A 15,352-nucleotide genomic window follows, 5' to 3' on the forward strand; every position below is an offset into this window, starting at 1 on the left:
AGAGTCAGTGATGTTCTAGAGGGTACGGGCAGCGACGTTAAGCCATGCCGACTCCAGTGCCGTCGCAAGCTGCGTTGGGTTTCTCAAATAAGGATCCATGGCGCGTAGAGCCCGGTCGAGGTGGTACCACAGATTCTCGATTGGGTTTTAATCTGGGGCTTTTGTGTCGAGAGGAGAACGGCAAACTCATCCTTGCGCTCTTCGAACGACGCACGTACACTGCGAGCTACGTGACACATAGCATTGTCTTGCTGGTAGATGCCACAGTGCTGAGGAAAACCAAACTGCATGTCCCGGTGCATACTTTTGACCAATTGTGCCTGCCAGAAGGACGAGATTACCCAGGGAACGCCACGAAATCGTTCTTCAGACCAAAGCACTCCCTTCTACGGCCTGAACCCTTCCAACGATTGTTGTAGGACGTTTGCTTTCCTGACGTTTCACGCCGTACACGCCAACGGCCACCTGTCAGATGGAGCTAAACCCAATTCACCTGAGCAGACCACCTATCGCCACTCAGTGGGTGTCCAATTGCGTTCGTCGCCAGTGAACGGTTATCAGCATGGGTGCGTGGACCAGGCGCCTGCTGCGGAGGTCCATAACCATAACCGTTCGCTGAAAGGTCGTTGAGGACACACACGGTCCATCTGGGCGGTCAGCTGCTCAATAGCTGCACACCTACTCGCCTGTACACACCTCCCTAGCCGTCCTTCAGCCTGCCCTCTATGACCCATGCTGCAGCACAGTTGTCTCTGCACCAGTTTTGGATAGCGCCATTTTGCCCAGCACGGTATGCTCTAACCACAGTGGCACGCGAACAGTTTACAAACTTCGCCATTTCGGAAATACTTCCACCATTGGCCCGTCAGATAAATCGCTCCGTTTCTGCAAAACGACAACGACTCAACTCGTTTACATGCCCTAACTCCCCCCCCCCCCCCGCGACTCGTTTTACATACCCCTTACTGCTAGTACTCCCACCTACCCGCCAGGTTAGCCGAGCTTCCTGCTTCCTGGACTCGGGTAGGCGCGCCGGCCCCTGATCGAATCCACCCGGCGGATGAACGACGGGGGCCGGTCTGCCGGCCATCCTGGATGTGGTTTTTAGGCGGTTTTCCACATCCCCCTAGGTGAATACCGGGCTGGTCCCCACGTCCCGCCTCAGTTACACGGCTCGCAGACATCTGAACACTTTCGCACTATTCCATGGATTACACTATTGCAGACAGCTGGGGTACACTAATTCCTTCCCAGGGAGTATGGGGTGGCGGCAGGAAGGGCATCCGGCCACCCCTTCAACTAACATTGCCACATCCGATTAACCATGCCGACCCTGCGTCTCCGCGGGACAAACGGCATAAGCAAAAGAATGCTGGTACTCCCACCTGCTGTGTGCGAGTGTTTATTGCACTTTGACGTCGACATGTCACATTAATGTGACCGGACGGTGTGTCATCATGGAAGAGAGATAAATACACTGACATAAAAATATGAATATAAATAAATCTGTAATTGTTCTCCCCGATAGCAGAATGGTCAGCGTGATGGACTGCCGTACTAAAGGGCCCGGGTTCGATTCCCGGCTGGATCACGGATTTTCTCCACTCAGGGAGTGGGTGTTGTGTTGTCTTCATCATCATTTCATCCCCATCCGGCGTGCAGGTCGCCCAATGTGGCGTCGACTGTAATAAGACCTGCACCAAGGCGGCCGGACCTGCCCCGTAAGGGGCCTCCCGACCAATGACGCCAAACGGTCATTTCCATTTCAGTCTGTAATTAAAGAAAAAGTGAGGTATCCTTTGGACAGCGGTCCTGATTCCAATTTCCAGTAAGCGGAAATTGATTGGAACAAATTTTAAGATCTGCCTTTTAAAATGTGATAAATGTCTCAACGTAGACTGGGTAGTTATTAAGTTGTAATTATCACCTTGAAAAAAATAATGTTACGTAATTCATTATTGGTTTATTTCCTGCTACATGTCTGCAGCCATGTTACACAATGAAGTACCCGTGCCACAGAACCGTAGTACGTTGCTAGAGGAGCTAAAACAGGATGCAGTAACTTGTTGATGTAGTGGAGTATTGTGCGGTAATTCTTCATATGAATTTGAAGGAGAACATCGCTGCAATAGTGCATACTGAGAGGGTCACAGTGTGCTGTTACGCAACAAGATAGTATGAGCATTGGAGTGTAAAAATGTTCTAAGTCCCCACAGCTGAGCATTGCTTTAGCACAGGGAGATGTCAACACAAGCCAGCCTCAAAAAAATGGTTCAAATGGCTCTGAGCACTGTGCGACTTAACTTCTGAGGTCATCAGTCGCCTAGAACTTGGAACTACTTAAACCTAACCAACCTAAGGACATCACACACATCCATGCCCGAGGCAGGATTCGAACCTGCGACCGGAGCGGTCGCTCGGCTCCAGACTGTAGCGCCTAGAACCGCATTCCCATTTCACTAGACTTGTGGGCCGGAGCAGATAGTTTTTAATAAAAATAACGTCTTTTAATTTTTAATCATTAATTAGTGATTATAATCACATAAAGATACATTAAAATTTGATACAGATGTGAGTTATTGTTAAATGAAAATATTGTGTACATCAGTAATACTGTTAAATCTCGAGAAATAAAAAAGTATTCCATTCTCTGGTTGACATTTCACATTTTTATACCAAATTTTAATTTGATTTTGAATACTCGTATTCTCATGCAAAATATAATTAAAAATATTTTATTTTTATTAAAAATGTACGTTTCAATACTGCAAATGTTGGAACACGTGACGCAATACTGACCTTACGACTTATCTTAGAAGAAAGATTAAGGAAAGGCAAACCTACGTTTCTAGCATTTGTAGACTTAGAGAAAGCTTTTGACAATGTTGACTGGAATACTCTCTTTGAAACTCTAAAGGTGGCAGGGGTAAAATACAGGGAACGAAAGGCTATTTACAATTTGTACAGAAACCAAATGGCGGTTATAAGAGTCGAGGGGCATGAAAGGGAAGCAGTGGTTGGGAAGGGAGTGAGACAGGGTTGTAGCCTCTCCCCAATGTTATTCAATCTGTATATTGAGCAAGCAGTAAGGGAAACATAAAAAAAATTCGGATTATGTATTAAAATTCATGGAGAAGAAATAAAAACTTTGAGGTTCTCAGATGACAATGTAATTCTGTCAGAGACAGCAAAGGACTTGGAAGAGCAGTTGAACGGAATGGACAGTGTCTTGAAAGGAGGATATAAGATGAACACCAACAAAAGCAAAACGAGGATAATGGAATGTAGTAAAGGAGTTTTGCTATTTAGGGAGCAAAATAACTGATGATGGTCGAAGTAGAGAATATATAAAATGTAGACTGGCAATGGCAAGGAAAGCGTTTCTGAAGAAGAGAAATTTGTTAACATCGAGTATAGATTTAAGTGTCAGTAAGTCGTTTCTGAAAGTATTTGTGTGGAGTGTAGCCATGTATGGAAGTGAAACATGGACGATAAATAGTTTGGACAAGAAGAGAATAGAATCTTTCGAAATGTGGTGCTACAGAAGAATGCTGAAGATTAGATGGGTAGATCACATAACTAATGAGGAGGTATTGAATAGAATTGGGGAGAAGAGGAGTTTGTGTCACAACTTGACAAGAAGGGACCGGTTGGTAGGCATCAAGGGATCACAAATTAGGCATTGGAGGGCAGCGTGGAGGGTAAAAATTGTAGAGGAAGACCAAGAGATGAATACACTAAGCAGATTCAGAAGGATGTAGGTTGCAGGAAGTACTGGAAGATGAAGAAGCTTGCACAGGATAGAGTAGCACGGAGAGCTGCATCAAGCCAGTCTCAGGACTGAAGACCACAGCAACAACATGTTTCAATATTTATTAACTAACATTTTCACTTTATAATAAATATGGAATACGTACATAAAAGCAAAAAAAAGTTAGTACTAGCGAGAATTGAATCAGAGATCTGACTGAATTGGTAGTCTTTTTCTTAATATGATGCAAATGCTTTGTACTTTGTAGTATGTCGAAATCTTCTGGTCTCCAAATTCGATTTTTTCGAGTTTTTATTTTGAGAACTGCATCGTACTGCTGTAGGAAATTCACATCCGGCTACTGACCTTCAAATACTATAAGTACCAAGAAAATCGTGCATAAGGTTCTCTTGTCAGGCGTATTGGTAACAGTCGTAAATGAGGGAAGTAAGGCGTTTGTAGTGCTTTCGGCGTGTATGCAGTGAGGGTGCCCTCGTCGAGTTGGAACGCAGCAGCAGAGAGGTGAGCGAGATGTCGCAGAGGCGGAAGCTGCGGGGAGCTGATAGCGGACCATCTGCGAGTTGTGACCTGTTCCTAATGTGTGCTCGGATGTTGCCATTAATTAAAACTTGAGTTGTTCCATTAATTCTGCGCTAATGAAGTTCCGGGCGGCGGCGCCCGCTTCCCAAGTTGTAAGAAGCCTGCAGCGGCGGCAGCACCAGCAGTGGGAGGGTGAGGAGGTGGCTCTGCAGCCGAGGGCGCCCACGCAGTGGGTGGGGAGCGCCAGCCACCAGTCACTAGCTCTAGATAGTATCCTGCAGTCACTTGAAAATAGGTGATATTTTCACCGTAAATGTATATCTGCATATAGTAAAAAGGGGTTGGTTCAGCTACTTGTCAGAACTGCATTCTTCCTCTGTGTACATTGGCCCTTTTTATTGTGAATATGTGAGAGTTCCCCCCCCCCCCCCCTCCCATGAACCATGGACCTTGCCGTTGGTGGGGAGGCTTGCGTGCCTCAGCGATACAGATAGCCGTACCGTAGGTGCAACCACAACGGAGGGGTATCTGTTGAGAGGCCAGACAAACGTGTGGTTCCTGAAGAGGGGCAGCAGCCTTTTCAGTAGTTGCAGGAGCAACAGTCTGGATGATTGACTGATCTGGCCTTGTAACAATAACCAAAACGGCCTTGCTGTGCTGGTACTGCGAACGGCTGAAAGCAAGGGGAAACTACAGCCGTAATTTTTCCCGAGGGCATGCAGCTTTACTGTATGATTACATGATGATGGCGTCCTCTTGGGTAAAATATTCCGGAGGTAAAATGGTCCCCCATTTGGATCTCCAGGCGGGGACTACTCAAGAGGACGTCGTTACAGGAGAAAGAAAACTGGCGTTCTACGGATTGGAGCGTGGAATGTCGGATCCCTTAATCAGGCAGGTAGGTTAGAAAATTTAAAAAGAGAAATGGATAGGTTAAAGTTAGATGTATTGGGAATTAGTCTTGTTCGGTGGCAGGAGGAACAAGGCTTTTGGTCAGGTGAATAAAGGGTTATATATACAAAATCAAATAGGGGTAATGCAGGAGTAGCTTTAATAATGAATAAAAAAATAGGAGTGCGGGTTAGCTACTACAAACAGCATAGTGAACGCATTATTGTGGCCAAGATACACACAAAGCCCACGCCTACTACAGTAGTACAAGTTTATAAGCCAACTAGCTCAGCAGATGATGAAAAAATTAATGAAATGTATGATGAGATAAAAGAACTTATTCAGATAGTGAAGGGAGACGAAAATTGAATAGTCATGGGTGACTGAAATTCGAGAGTAGGAAAGGGAGAGAAGGAAACATAGTAGGTGAATATGGATTGGGGCTAAGAAATGAAAGAGGAAGCCGCCTGGTAGAATTTTGCACAGAGCATAACTTAATCATAGCTAGCACTTGGTTCAAGAGTCATGAAAGAAGATTGTATACATGAAAGAATCCTGGAGATACTAGAAGGGAACAATTGACAGGAATGGGGGAAAGAAATACAGTAGAAGAAGAATGGGTAGCTTTGAGGGATGAAGTAGCGAAGGCAGCAGAGGATCAAGTAGGTAAAAAGACGAGGGCTAATAGAAATCCTTGGGTAACAGAAGAAATATTGAATTTAATTGATGAAAGGAGAAAATATAAAAATACAGTAAATGATGCAGGCAAAAAGGAATACAAACGTCTCAAAAATGAGATCGACAGAAAGTGCAAAATGGCTAAGCAGGGATGGCTAGAGGACAAATGTAAGGATGTAGAGGCCTATCTCACTAGGGGTAAGATAGATACTGCCTACAGGAAAATTAAAGAGACCTTTGGAGATAAGACAACGACTTGTATGAATATCAAGAGCTCAGATGGAAACCCAGTTCTAAGCAAAGAAGGGAAAGCAGAAAGGTGGAAGGAGTATATAGAGGGTCTATACACGGGCGATGTACTTGAGGACAATATTATGGAAATGGAAGAGGATGTAGATGAAGATGAAATGGGAGATATGATACTGCGTGAAGAGTTTGACAGAACACTGAAAGACCTGAGTCGAAACAAGGCCCCTGGAGTAGACAACATTCCATTGGAACTACTGACGGCCTTGGGAGAGCCAGTCCTGACAAAACTCTACCATCTGGTGAGCAAGATGTATGAAACAGGCGAAATACCCTCAGACTTCAAGAAGAATATAATAATTCCAATCCCAAAGAAAGCAGGTGTTGACAGGTGTGAAAATTACCGAACTATCAGTTTAATAAGCCGCAGCTGCAAAATACTAACACGAATTCTTTACAGACGAATGGAAAAACTAGTAGAAGCCAACCTCGGGGAAGATCAGTTTGGATTCCGTAGAAACACTGGAACACGTGAGGCAATACTGACCTTACGACTTATCTTAGAAGAAAGATTAAGGAAAGGCAAAGCTACGTTTCTAGCATTTGTAGACTTAGAGAAAGCTTTTGACAATGTTGACTGGAATACTCTCTTTCAAATTCTAAAGGTGGCAGGGGTAAAATACAGGGAGCGAAAGGCTATTTACAATTTGTACAGAAACCAGATGACAGTTATAAGAGTTGAGGGACATGAAAGGGAAGCAGTGGTTGAGAAGGGAGTTAGACAGGGTTGTAGCCTCTCCCCGATGTTGTTCAATCAGTATATTGAGCAAGCAGTAAAGGAAACAAAAGAAAAATTCGGAGTAGGTATTAAATTTCATGGAGAAGAAATAAAAACTTTGAGGTTCGCCGATGACATTGTAATTCTGTCAGAGACAGCAAAGGACTTGGAAGAGCAGTTGAATGGAATGGACAGTGTCTTGAAAGGAGGATATAAGATGAACATCAACAAAAGCAAAACAAGGATAATGGAATGTAGTCTAATTAAGTCAGGTGATGCTGACGGTATTAGATTAGGAAATGAGGCACTTAAAGTAGTAAATGAGTTTTGCTATTTGGGGAACAAAATAACTGATGATTGTCGAAGTAGATATGAAATGTAGACTGGCAATGGCAAGGAAAGCGTTTCTGAAGAAGAGAAATTTGTTAACATCCAGTATTGATTTAAGTGCCAGGAAGTCATTTCTGAAAGTATTCGTATGGAGTGTAGCCATGTATGGAAGTGAAACATGGACGATAAATAGTTTGGACAAGAAGAGAATAGAAGCTTTTGAAATGTGGTGCTACAGAAGAATGCTGAAGATTAGATTGGTAGATCACATAACTAATGAGGAAGTATTGAATAGGATTGGGGAGAAGAAAAGTTTGTGGCACAACTTGACCAGAAGAAGGGATCGGTTGGTAGGACATGTTCTGAGGCATCAAGGGATCACCAATTTAGTATTGGAGGGCAGCGTGGAGGGTAAAAATCGTAGAGGGAGACCAAGAGATGAATACACTAAGCAGATTCGAAGGATGTAGGTTGCAGTAGGTACTGGGAGATGAAAAAGCTTGCACAGGATAGAGTAGCATGGAGAGCTGCATCAAACCAGTCTCAGGACTGAAGACCACAACAACAACAACATGTGAGAGCTGAGTCGCACACGTAAACTACTGGCCATTAAAATTGCTACACGACGAAGATGACGTGCCACAGACGTGAAATTTAACCGACAGGAAGAAGATGCTGTGATATGCAAATGATTAGCGTTTCAGAGCATTCACACAAGGTTGACGCCGGTGGCGACACCTACAACGTGCTGACATGAGGAAAGTTTCCAACCGATTTCTCATACACAAACAGCAGTTGACCGGCGTTGTCTGGTGAAACGTTGTTGTGATGTCTCGTGTAAGGAGGAGAAATGCGTAACATCACATTTACGACTTTCATAAAGGTCGGCTTGTAGCCTAACGCGATTGCGGTTTATCTTATCGCGACATTGTTGCTCGCGTTGGTCGAGATCTAAGACTGTTAGCAGAATATGGAATCGGTGGGTTCAGGAACGCCATGCTGTATCCGAACGGCCTCGTATCACTAGCAGTCGAGATGACAGGCATGTTATCCGCATGGCTGTAACAGATCGTGCTGCCACGTCTCGATCCCTGAGTCAACAGATGGGGACGTTTGCAAGACAACAACCATCTGCACGAGCAGTCCGATGACGTTTGCAGCAGCATGGACTATCAGCTCGGAGACCATAGCTGCGTTTACCCTTGACGCTGTATCACAGACAGGAGCGCCTGCCATGGTGTACTCAACGACGAACCCGGGTGCACGAATGGCAAAACGTCATTTTTCGGATGAATCCAGGTTCTGTTTAGAGCATTATGATGGTCGCATCCGTGTTTGGTGACACCGCGGTGAACGCACATTGGAAGAGTGTATTCGTCATCGCCATACTGGCGTATCACCCGTCGTGATGGTATGGCGTGCCATTGGTTTCACGTCTCGGTCACCTCTTGTTCGCATTGACGGCACTTTGAACAGTGTACGTTACAATTCAGATGTGTTACGACCCGTGGCTCTACCCTTCATTCGATCCCTGCGAAACCCTACATTTCAGCAGGATAATGCACGACCGCATGTTGCAGGACCTGTACGGGCCTTTCTGGATACAGAAAATGTTCGTCTTCTACCCTGGCCAGCACGTTCTCCAGATCTCTCACCAATTGAAAACGTCTGGTCAATGGTGGCTGAGCAACTGGCTGGTCACAATACGCTAGTCACTACTCTTAATGAACTGCGGTATCGTGTTGAAGATGCATGCGCAGCTGTACCTGTACACGCCTTTCGGCGTAGGCTGGTGCGGTTTCGCGTTCCGCTTAATTGGTCAGGGTTCCACTACACGAAAGAGGCGGCTACACGGGTAGACTGGGTGGTTTTTTAGTTAAGCAGTTCTCAACTGGTGCAGGACGAACACCGGTAGAGCGTAGAATTATCACCAAATAGTATCTTTGTTCTGACTTGCCGTTGCTGTGTTTGGAAAGAACCAGAGCTCCAGGTGCTAATAGAAAGCACTGAAGCTCAAACAGTTATAGGTACCAAAAGCTAGCTGAAGTCGGAGATAAGTTCAGACGAAACTTTTACAGAGGACCCAATGATGTTAAGAAAGCATAGATTAATTACAGCTGGTGGGGGCGGGTTTGTTGCTGTCAGAAGTAGTTTATCTTGTAGTGAAAGTGAAGTAGATAGTTCCTATGAGTTAGTATCCATAGAGATTATAGTTGACAACCGGAATAAATTAATATAGTAACTGGTTATTTTTACCTACGTCCCGACTCAGATGATACAGTTACTGAACAGTTCAAAGAAAACTAAGAGAATCATCTCAAATAGGTGCCCCACTCATAGAACTGTACTTGATGGTGATTTCAATTTTCCCACAATATATTGGAAAAATACGCTTTCAAAGCCGGTGGTAAAATAAAACACGTCATAAAGTGTACTAAACGGTTTCCCCAAAAATTATTTTGAGTAATACGACCAGGAGCCCACTAAAAGTTTAAATGGTCGCGAAAACATTCTGGATCTCTTATAGCAACAAATAAACGTGAGCAAACAGGAAGCATCATGATGGAGACAGGGATTAGCGATCACAAGGTCGTTGTAGTGGGACTGACCAACGCAACATCTGAATCCACGAAAAGTAAACGCAAAACATAGGTATTTAAAACAGTAGATAAAAATTTCCACAATGAGATTTTCACTCTACAGCGGAGTGTGCGCTGATATGAAACTTCCTGGCAGATTAAAACTGTGTGCCCGACCGAGATTCGAACTCGGGACCTTTGCCTTTCGCGGGCAAGTGCTCTACCAACTGAGCTACCGAAGCACGCCTCACGGCCGATACTCACAGCTTTACTTCTGCCCGTACCTCGTCTCCTACCTTCGCAGGAGAGCTTCTGTAAAGTTTGCAAGGTAGGAGACGAGGTACTGGCAGAAGTAAAGCTGTGAGTACCGGGCGTGAGTCGTGCTTCGGTAGCTCAGTTGGTAGAGCACTTACCCGCGAAAGGCAAAGGTCCCGAGTTCGAGTCTCGGTCGGGTACACAGTTTTAATCTGCCAGGAAGTTTCAGATAAAAATTTGCTTGACGCCAGCCTAAGAGACAGTCTCCACTCCTTCCATACTGGCTATGTCACTGTAGATCAGATGTGGCTTAAGTTCAAGGAAATAGTAGCTGCAGCAGTTGGGATATTTATACCAAATAAATTAAAGAAAGATTGCACTGAACACTCGTGGTATACAAAATAGGTCAGAACAGTGTTGCAGAAGCAACGAAACAAGCAATGCAAATTTAAAAGGACACAAAATCTCGAAGATTGGTGGTGTTTTACTGAATCTCGACACTTAGCGCGGACTTCAATGCGAGATGACCTTAATAGCTCCCACAACGAAACTCTGTCTCGTAATCTGACAGAAAACCCCATGAGAAAAATAAGAGAAATCAGAACTCGTTCAAAAAGATTTAAGTGTAATAGAGAGTGGAACGGTAGAGAAAGCTTGGTGATGGTCCGAAGAACTCTCCGCGAAGCACTTAAGTGTGAATCGCAGAGTAATCATTTAGATATGGATGAAGAATAGCACCCAGGCAGCCGCTGAGATTAACGTCCCTATTCGATGGAGGGGTCACCATCAGCAATGCCACATACCCGAACTTCATGAGACCCAGCGGAGAGGTTCGGAATTTAATCCATGGCTTTGGCGCAAAGCCTGGTGATCAGGAACTTTGCACCACCACCTCTCCTCCCCCCCCCCCCCCTGCTGGCCAAATACTGGTACCGACAATTTCATCCATCACCAGGATTCGAATGGGCGTACCTCTGAGTCGAGCGCAGGACACATTTGTGCATTAGCGACATATGCTGCGGAGCCTCGTTCTGCCTACAGTAATGTTAATCTAAACCTATATTTCCCAATTTCGCCTACACAGCACCTACATCTGCTACATTTTGCAAGTCACCTTTCGGTGTGTGGAGGAGGGTACTTTGTGTACTACTACTACTACTACTCCCCCCTTTCCTCTTGGAGTCGGGAATAGTTAGCGGGGTGCATTAGTGGCCTCTCCTACGGAGCCTGGCTTTGCATATGTATGTATATATGTATGTATGTTAACCGGGGACCTAGAAACGACGGAGAGGCTCCGTCCCCGCCGCAGCCGCAGTGTCCCACAACTCCACGACGACTGTCATAATTATTCCGTTTCGTTTAGTTGAAATTTAGGGGGTAGTTTTCTCTAGAAATAACATTTAACACTTCACTTCTATCTTACTTTAATTACCGCTTGATAACTATATTTTCTCGCTAAATCACACCGCCAATACTTACAGCTAAGGCAGGAACAACTAAAAATTCACATAGATTATTTTTCTTCGTAAAATAAGTGATTGTGTCTTCTGAATCCTGTCGCCAGTTCTGTTCGTAGAAGTAGAAACAGTTTGTTTTTAGTGCCAGAATGGAATTTGCAAGATTTTTATCTTCACTAGACATTTCCATATGAAAGTGAAGTTAGTTAGTTATTATTATCAAACTGAATTTACTTTCGTCTCGAGAAAGTGAGGAAATTATTGTAGTCAAGTACCGTTGCAATGCGGCCCACGAAATTAGCATGTCTCCACTTCCTTATGCGAATGAACCAGAAAAACTTTAAGTTAACTGTGATCTTTTCCGTTAATTAGTGATATTTTTGATAAATCTGGAACAAAAGTAATGATGGGGTACAATTCTGACCGTAAATTATCACTGTTTTTTCCTAAAAAAAAAGTCCGATCACAAAACTTTCTCTTTGAGATTGTCTGTCTCTCCGGTCACAATACTAAGTACGAAATAAAACATTACCAGCTTGCTCTGTCACACGCAGGAGGAAATAAATCAAATGAAATAAACCACTATTTACCGAATCAAAGGAGACCACAGGTCTCTTATAGCAAAATACTCAGCAAATACCTCTTAACAACCTCTGTAATTTTAAAGTGCGAGTTCGTATTCACCTTGTGCAGTCATTTGCAAGTAGACATTTAGCAATAGTGATTTATATAAACACTTATCTATGCACATATACAGTATTGGAAAAAAACTTAAGAAATTTCAGATGAGTCAAGAAACAAAATATGAAAAATTAATTTTTGTAACCACATCAAAATTTGTGTAAACAGTGACGTGTATGATCTATCTTATTCAGTTAAACATCATCCTCGTAAGCGAATATTGCTTTCTACAGTTTATAGAACGTGTGTGTAATGTAAATACGATGCGAGGAACAGCTTGTGACCTCTGGAAGGTGTTCCTATGTGTATTACTGATCAACATAGCTTTGTGTTTGAATCATCTACTACGAGTAAAATCGAAATTTTGTCTCCCCCTATCAGACAGCTTGTCCAGAATAAGTCGTACATATGAATTATCTACGTCTTATTAATGGAAATAAACCCACCTAATATTGGAGATATTATTCTCTGAAATGCATTTGGTTATAGAAGTGTTTACTTTCAAATGAAATTTGTCTTATGATGTTGTACGATTTGATTTAGGCAAGAGAAGGCAAGCCAAAAATTTTTTGCTTGTTTATCTAGTCATCCGTTCTTATTAAGACTATTACCGTCAGTAAGATGGAACATAGCATAGCAGCACCCAAAAAGATAGAAATTGGGAAAGCATTCCAAGAGTTCTGCAAAACGATATAGGCCTACCTTAACTGTGCGTCTCGCACTCAGGTTACACAAACAGCATCACAGCCGGTTTTAACTTCCTAATACGTGGTTCATCGGTGAAATATATGTGAAACCAGTGCAGGTTGTCGATATTTTTTATTTTTAAGTTTTGAAGAGGCAGCATTTGCAGTTTCCCTTTGTGGCGTTGCCTAACGATTACTGCTTGCGTAGTTGATTTTATAAACAGCATCCCCTACTAGCAAACCAGATGCGTCTTGAGCTGCGGTTACCTGTCCTTTAGGTAATTAAGCTATGCACCGCTCCTTTTAAAAAGAATAGCTCAAAGTGGTCATAGGGTTGAGCCGCGTATGTCTGCTTTCATGCCGCATAGCTAATCCGTTGCAAATAATGACCTGTTTCTGCGACACTACAATCAAATAGTCTATGCACTGGCTAGAATTGCGAGTTGATAAAATACACAGAAATAAAAATTAGAATTTAAATAAATAATTTGATAAGAAGGATTCTATTCTAACGTCTGTAATTGACGTGGACAACAGAGAATTATGTTGAATAATGTTTATCCGAGAAAGGACTTTTCAGATACACAGGAAGTGGTCCTATGATATTCAGTTAAGATACAGACAGAAAATATACTTATCAAATGCAGTAAAGTTGTTGAGAGCGTTACAAGGATGTTAACAAAATCCTCGAACTAAATAGTAATCCAAGATAGGCGAAAACTAGGTCCATTTCGTAATCACAATACACGAAACATTCACCAGCTCAAAGCAGTTCAGAGTTCAACATGTTGTTGTTGTTGTGGTCTTCAGTCCTGAGACGGGTTTGATGCAGCTCTCCATGCTACTCTATCTTGTGCAAGCTTCTTTGTCTCCTAGTACCTACTGCAACCTACATCCTTCTGAATCTGTTTAGTGTATTCATCTCTTGGTCTCCCTCTACGTTTTTTACCCTCCACGCTGCCCTCCAATACTAAATTGGTCATCCCTTGATGCCTCAGAAGATGTCCTACCAACCGATCCCTTCTTATAGTCAAGTTGTGCCACAAACTTCTCTTTTCCCCAATCCTATTCAATACTTCCTCATTAGTTACATGAACTACCCATCTAATCTTCAGCATTCTTCTGTAGCACCACATTTCGAAAGCTTCTATTCTCTTCTTGTCCAAACTAGTTATCGTCCACGTTTCACTTCCATACATGGCTACACTCCATACAAATACTTTCAGAAATGACTTCCTGACACTTAAATCTATACTCGATGTTAACAAATTTCTCTTCTTCAGAAATGCTTTCCTTGCCATTGCCAGTCTACATTTTATATCCTCTCTACTTCGACCATCATCAGTTATTTTGCTCCCCAAATAGCAAAACTCCTTTACTACTTTAAGTGTCTCATTTCCTAATCTAATTCCCTCAGCATCACCCGATTTAATTCGACTACATTCCATTAACCTCGTTTTGTTTTTGTTGATGTTCATCTCATATCCTCCTTTGAAGACACTATCCATTCCGTTCAACTGCTCTTCCAAGTCCTTTGCTGTCTCTGACAGAATTACAATGTCATCGGCGAACCTCAAAGTTCAACATAATGATTTACAAATTATCTCACTCGATCCACAGAATAGTAACTCATTCTCTGTCTATCCTCAGTTCTGTCCCTTGAGAAATTAAAGTATGGTAGTGGCGGTTCACTGCCCAGAATCAGACATCTCCATGATCGAAGACTGCTCGTTACCACAGGCAGGTCTGTATGCTTCCAGAACTCGCGTGAAAGTGTCCAAAATCGCTCCCTTGAAATCTTCACTCGAAACGTTCCAGTCTGCACTTGACTCCCGTAGTGTTACGCTAGTGTTTGCTTTACTATTGGGTGACGGTCATTCCTACCAAAAATATATCGCTCCTACGCTCTACAGACATAATTTGACTCAACATGACCACATTCCCATACTAAACTAATGTGATACAACAATATTTAAGCAAAGGAAAGTTGTAAATATTCGGTCACACTCGGAACTTTCACAATAAATATAAACACAGGTTTTGTCCATATATATAATTAAGCCATTATTTTTGTGCAAGTGCGGTCACGTTAAATGAGAACGAGTTGTCGTTAAATGTTATTTAAACAATTATTTATGCCATTTGACATAAACGTCTTTCGGTTGCCTCTTCAATTGTGGTGCCGACCACTTTTAAATCAGCACAGTTTCCTAATTGCACTTGCAACCAACTTTTAAATAAAGTTACTGGCAAAATAGTAAAATGTTCATTAAATAACTACAAAAGTATGACAAGATACGAGGTATACATGTATATCCATTTCCTGTGTAATTGTGGTGGATACGATGTTCTGACAAACATGTGCGTAATGAAACATAAAAGATGTCGTCAGTCAGTAAATAAAATAGATACAGAAATGTAGCTTTCAGAGATGACAGCTATAGTAAATGCTATCATCTGCGATATCGTTTGTTGAAATC

At 42.8% G+C, this 15,352-nt stretch overlaps 1 protein-coding gene and 1 non-coding gene across 2 annotated transcripts in view; both read right to left on the reverse strand.

Annotated features, from left to right (window-relative positions):
* LOC124787789 (protein Skeletor, isoforms B/C) overlaps positions 1–15,352 on the reverse strand; it is a 694,854-nt gene that overhangs the window by 140,452 nt on the left and 539,050 nt on the right. The gene's annotated exons all lie outside the window — the stretch shown is intronic.
* Trnas-cga lies at positions 9,962–10,036 on the reverse strand. The gene has a single exon. It is a non-coding gene; the product is annotated as a tRNA-Ser (tRNA).

The sequence above is a fragment of the Schistocerca piceifrons genome, chromosome 3 (assembly GCF_021461385.2).
Source record: "Schistocerca piceifrons isolate TAMUIC-IGC-003096 chromosome 3, iqSchPice1.1, whole genome shotgun sequence".
In the NCBI taxonomy this organism is placed as follows: domain Eukaryota; kingdom Metazoa; phylum Arthropoda; class Insecta; order Orthoptera; family Acrididae; genus Schistocerca; species Schistocerca piceifrons.